General features: G+C 63.4%; 1 non-coding gene across 1 annotated transcript; it reads left to right on the top strand.

Annotated features, from left to right (window-relative positions):
* The first annotated feature begins 1,729 nt into the window (after positions 1–1,729).
* LOC131867276 (5S ribosomal RNA) lies at positions 1,730–1,848 on the top strand. Its single transcript, XR_009365835.1, has one exon. It is a non-coding gene; the product is annotated as a 5S ribosomal RNA (ribosomal RNA).
* The last annotated feature ends 4,120 nt before the right edge of the window (positions 1,849–5,968 follow it).

Here is a 5,968-nt window from a genome sequence, read left to right as displayed (position 1 = left end):
CAAGGGTGGGTAGGTGCTAGGGTTGGTGTCAGGGTGGGTGGGTGCTAGGTTGGGTTCCAAGGTGGGTGCGAGGGTGAGTGTCAAGGTGGGTCACAGGTTAGGTGCTAGGATGGGTGAGTGCTAGGGTGCAAAGGTGCCAGGGTGGGTGCTAGGATGGGTCGATGCTAGGGTGAGTGGCAAGGTGGGTCCACAAGTGTCAAGGTGGGTGCCGAGGTGGGTGCCAAGTCGGCGACTGCTATGGTGGATGCCAAGGTGGGTCACGGGGTGGGTGCCAAGTTGCTAGGTTGGGTTCCAAGGTGGGTGCCAACGTGGGTGCTAGGGTGCGTGGGTTAAAGGGTGTGTCACAACGTGGGTGCCAGGATGGGTGCGCACCCACACTGGCCAAGACGGGTGCGGGTGCAAGGTTGGGTTCCAAGCCCGGTCACAGGCTGGGTGCTAGGATGGGTGGGTGCCAAGGTGGGCACCAGGGTGGGTGCACCCACCCTGGCCAAGGTGGGTCACGGGGTGGGTCCTAGGGTGGGTAACGGGGTGGGTACTAAGGTGCGTGCCAAGGTGGGTCATAGGGTGGGTGCCAAGGTGGGCACCAGGGTGGGTGTGCACCAACCCTAGCCAGGGTAGGTCACGGGGTGGTTGTCGGGGTGGGCGTCAAGGAGCCAAGGTGGGTGGCAAGTAGCCAAGTTGCGTGCCAAGGTGGGTGTCGGGGTGGGTGCCAAGGATCCAAGGTGGGTGCCAAGGAACCAAGGTGGGTGTCTGGGTGGGTGCCGAGGTGGGAGCCAGGGTGGGTCCCAAGGTGAGTGCAAAGGTGGGTGCCAGGGTCAAGGTGAGTGCCAATGTGGGTTCCAAGGTGCCAGGGTCAGGGTGAGTGCCAATGTGGGTTCAAAGGTGCTAAGTTGGGTGCGAGGTTGGGTGCGAGGGTGGGTGGGTGCCAAGGTGTGCTAGGTGGAAGCCCGGGTGGGTCGGCATCCCATGGGTGTCGAGTTGGGTGCCTGATGGGTGCTTCTTGTCAAGTTTTAGTCGTCGGGACTCATTTCGAGCCTTAGAGGTCGTTTCTTGTCCGGTTGCCCTGTCTTCGACCTGGGAACCCAATTTTGGTCCTCGGGTCCCATTTTTTTTTGTCTCGCATCCCACTTTTGGCCTGTGGCCTTTTCGGGGTCGATTCTCGTTTTGGGCATCAGAGCATGTTTCTTCTCCTAAAACCCAATATTTGTTTATTAAGTCTCGGAACACATTTTTGTTCTCGTGGACCCATCATGGGTCTTGGAACGCATTTGTGGTCCTTGGGTCCCATTTTGCATCCCGAAACTTGTGTTTTGGTGCTTGATCCCTATTTTGGGTGCCCACCTTGCACCAAGTGCGCACCCGGGGCAAACCGAGCGCCTTGGTGCACCGGGGCAAGATCGAGCGTGCACCCGAGGCGCCCCGAACATGCACCAAGGTGCACTCGGCCCACATGTGAGCGCAGGTCGTTGCGCCCGAGGTGGTGTGTGGGCACCGCGTTGCAGACGGGACACTGCACGCACACGACGCCCCCTCCAGGTGCACGCACGTAGGCCGGGCCGGGTGCACACCCGACGCCCTAGCAAGGTGCGCGCACCCGGGCAGGGCTCACACTTGGCGAACGGGGCGCACTTCGCGAGGGAGGGTGTGCACCTCGACGGGGGTGGGTGGCCGGGGTGGATTCGCACGTGGGTCGCGGTTTGCTAAGTACACACTGCGACAAGCTCATAACGGGTGCGATCATACCAGCATTAGTGCACCGGATCCCATCAGAACTCCGCAGTTAAGCGCGCTTGGGCCGGAGTAGTACTGGGATGGGTGACCTCCCGGGAAGTCCCGGTGTTGCACCCTTTTTTAGTTTTTCGCCGGGCGTCGCAATGCTATTTGAATAAACCTTTTGCCCGTTTGCGTTCTCGTCGGGGCCGGGCCGGGCCGGGGTGCGCTGCCCGCACTACCGCGCGCGCGGGGGCGACACCGAGCGCGCACCCGAGGCACCCCGAGCACACAGGCCACGGTGCAACCCGGGCGTTGTGCGCGCACCCCGGTGCGCCCGAGGTGCTGCGCGCGCACCCAGGTGAAATCGGTGTGCACCTCGGCCAGTGCGCGCTCGGTCGAGTCGCGCACGTTGGCCAAGGTGCACGGTGATGTTTCTTACTCTAAGGTTCCGCACCAGACGCCCGGGACAGGTGAGCGAAGCTGGGCGGGGCCGGGTGCGCGGCCGGGGCAGGTGCACGCAGCTGGAGAGAGCTTTGGAGCACACTTCGGAGCGCACCAATGATGCGCTCCATTCAAAAGTTTCCTGAAAAGGCAAAAAAAGTTGAGATTATAGAATTTCCCAATTGAGAGATTGTAAAAAAAAAAAATTTAAAATGAAGGAAACGCGGGTGCCAAGGTGTGCGCAGCCCAGCCAAGGTGTGCGCACCAAGGCGCCCACCCTGGCGAAGGTGCACGCAAGGTGCGCACCCGAGGCAAACCGGACAATTAACCCAACTTTCGACTTCGCGCGCACCTTGGAGCGCACTTCGGAGCGCTCCTTGGTGCGCACCAATCTTGGGCACCTCGGAGTGCACCATGGCGCCCACCAAGGTGCGCACCCGGGGCAAACCGAGCTCCGACTTCGTGCGCACCTTGGAGCGCACGAAAGGTGCGCACCATGGCGCCCACCAAGGTGCGCAGCCCAGCCAAGGCGTGCGCATCAAGGTGCGCACCCTGGCGAAGGTGCGCACCCGGGGCAAACCGAGCTCCGACTTCGTGCGCACCTTGGAGCGCACAAAAGGTGCGCAACCCAGCCAAGGTGTGCGCACCCCGGTCAAACCGAGCTCCGAATCGTGCGCACCAGAGGTGCACGCCATCGTGCGCACCTTGGAGCACACTTCGGAGCCCTCCTTGGTGCGCGCCGATGTTGCGCACCTCGGAGCGCACCCGGGGAAAACAATGCAATTAACCCGACTTTCGACTTCGTGGGCACCTCGGAGCGCTCTCGGGTTCGCACCTCGGAGCACACCGAGGTGCGCACCTTTGATGCGCTGCCTTCACCAATTTCCAGAAAAGGCAAGAAAACATTGAGAAGGTGTGCGCACCGAGGTGCCCACCCTGGCGAAGGTGCACGCGAGGTGCGCACCCGGGGCAAACCGGGCTCCGACTTCGTGCACGCCGCACCTTGGAGCACACTTCGGAGCGCTCCTTGGTGCGCACCAGGGCGCGCAACCCAACCGAGGTGCCCACCCCGGCGAAGGTGCACGCGAGGTGCGCACCCGGGGCAAACCGGGCTCCGACTTCGTGCACGCCATGGTGCCCACCGCGGCGAAGGTGCACGCGAGGTGCGCACCCGGGGCAAACCGGGCTCCGACTTCGTGCACGCCGCACCTTGGAGCACACTTCGGAGCGCTCCTTGGTGCGCACCATGGTGCCCACCAGGGCGCGCAACCCCGCCGAAGGTGCACGCGAGGTGCGCACCCGGGGCAAACCGGGCTCCGACTTCGTGCACGCCGCACCTTGGAGCACACTTCGGAGCGCTCCTTGGTGCGCACCATGGTGCCCACCAGGGCGCGCAACCCCGCCGAAGGTGCACGCGAGGTGCGCACCCGGGGCAAACCGGGCTCCGACTTCGTGCACGCCATGGTGCGCACCGCGGCGAAGGTGCGCACCCGGGGCAAACCGGGCTCCGACTTCGTGCACGCCGCACCTTGGAGCACACTTCGGAGCGCTCCTTGGTGCGCACCAGGGCGCGCAACCCAGCCGAGGTGCCCACCCCGGCGAAGGTGCACGCGAGGTGCGTACCCGGGGCAAACCGGGCTCCGACTTCGTGCACGCCGCACCTTGGAGCACACTTCGGAGCGCTCCTTGGTGCGCACCATGGTGCCCACCAGGCCGCGCAACCCAGCCAAGGTGTGCGCACCAAGGTGCACGCGAGGTGCGCACCCGGGGCAAACCGGGGTCCGACTTCGTGCACGCCGCACCTTGGAGCACACATCGGGGCGCTCCCGGGTTCGCACCGGCGTTGCGCACCGTGGTGGGCACCTCGGAGCACACCAAGGTGGGCAGCGAGGTGCGCACCTTTGATGCGATGCCTTCACTAATTTCCATAAAAGGCAAAAAAAAAACGAGATTTTAAAATTTCCGTTTTGAAAGATAGTGAGAAAAAGGGAATGCTGGTGCCATCTTGAGCCCGCCCTGGTGCGCAGCCCAGCCAAGGTGTGCGCACCAAGGTGCCCACCCTGGCGAAGGTGCGCGCCCGGGCAATTAACCCAACTTCCAACTTCGCGCGCGCCAGGGTGGGAGCGCACCCAACAACCGGGCCTGGGAAGAGCCAATGCGAGAAACCCCACCAAACGCTCTGACAAAAAAAGAGGGGGCGCTCCAGTAACCCCGCTTCGGAGCGCACCCTGGGCAAACCCAGCCAAGGTGCCCACCCCGGCCAAGGTGCAGGCGAGGTGCGCACCCGGGGCAAACCGGGCTCCGACAACGTGCACGCCGCACCTTGGAGCACACTTCGTAGCGCTCCCGGGTGCGCACCTCAGAGCACACCAAGGTGGGCAGCGAGGTGCGCACCTTTGATGCGCTGCCTTCACTAATTTCCAGAAAAGGCAAAAAAAAAAGGAGATTTTAAAATTTCCGTTTTGAAAGATAGTGAAAAAAACGGAACGCGCGTGCCATCTTGAGCCCGCCCTGGTGCGCAGCCCAGGTAAGGTGCCCACCCTGGCAAAGGTGCGCACCCGGGCAATTAACCCTACTTCCGACTTCGTGCGCGCCAGGGTGGCAACCGGGCCTCGGAAGAGCCAATGCGAGAAACCCCACCAAACGCTCCGACAAAAAAAGAGGCGGCGCTCCAATAACCCCGCTTCGGAGCGCAGCCGGGGCAAACCCAGCCAAGGTGCCCACCCCGACGAAGGTGCACGCGAGGTGCGCACCCGGGGCAAACCGGGCTCCGACAACGTGCACGCAGCACCTTGGAGCACACTTCGAAGCACTCCCGGGTGCCCACCGGCGTTGCGCACCGTGGTGGGCAGCGAGGTGCGCACCTTTGATGCGCTGCCTTCACTAATTTCCAGAAAAAGGCAAAAAAAAATGAGATTTTAAAATTTCCGTTTTGAAAGATAGTGAAAAAAAAGGAACGCGGGTGCCATCTTGAGCCCGCCCTGGTGCGCAGCCCAGGCAAGGCATGCGCACCAAGGTGCCCACCCGAGGTGCACACCCGGGGCAAACCGGGCTCCGACTTCGTGCAGGCCGCACCTTGGAGCACACTTCGGAGCGCTCCTTGGTGCGCACCATGGTGCCCACCAGGGCGCGCAACCCAGCCAAGGTCTGCACACCAAGGTGCCCACCCCGGCGAAGGTGCACGCGAGGTGCGCACCCGGGGCAAACCGGGCTCCGACTTCGTGCACGCCATGGTGCCCACCGCGGCGAAGGTGCACGCGAGGTGCGCACCCGGGGCAAACCGGGCTCCGACTTCGTGCACGCCGCACCTTGGAGCACACTTCGGAGCGCTCCTTGGTGCGCACCATGGTGCCCACCAGGGCGCGCAACCCAGCCAAGGTGTGCGCACCAAGGTGCACGCGAGGTGCGCACCCGGGGCAAACCGGGGTCCGACTTCGTGCACGCCGCACCTTGGAGCACACATCGGAGCGCTCCCAGGTTCGCACCAGCGTTGCGCACCTTTGATGCGCTGCCTTCACTAATTTCCAGAAAAGGCAAAAAAAAACGAGATTTTAAAATTTCCGTTCTGAAAGATAGTGAAAAAAACGGAACGCGGGTGCCATCTTGAGCCCTTCCTGGTGCGCAGCCCAGGCAAGTTGTGCGCACCAAGGTGCCCACCCTGGCGGAGGTGCGCGCCCGGGGCAATCCGGGCTCCGACTTCGTGCACTGCATGGTGCCCACCAAGGCGCGCAACCCAGCCAAGGTGCCCACCGCAGCGAAGGTGCACGCGAGGTGCGCACCCGAGGTGCACACCCGGGGCAAACCGGGCTCCGAC

The sequence above is a fragment of the Cryptomeria japonica genome, unplaced genomic scaffold (genome assembly GCF_030272615.1).
Source record: "Cryptomeria japonica unplaced genomic scaffold, Sugi_1.0 HiC_scaffold_167, whole genome shotgun sequence".
In the NCBI taxonomy this organism is placed as follows: Eukaryota; Viridiplantae; Streptophyta; class Pinopsida; order Cupressales; family Cupressaceae; genus Cryptomeria; species Cryptomeria japonica.
Note: the sequence above shows the minus strand (reverse complement) of the source record. Positions and strands in the feature narration are given on the sequence as shown.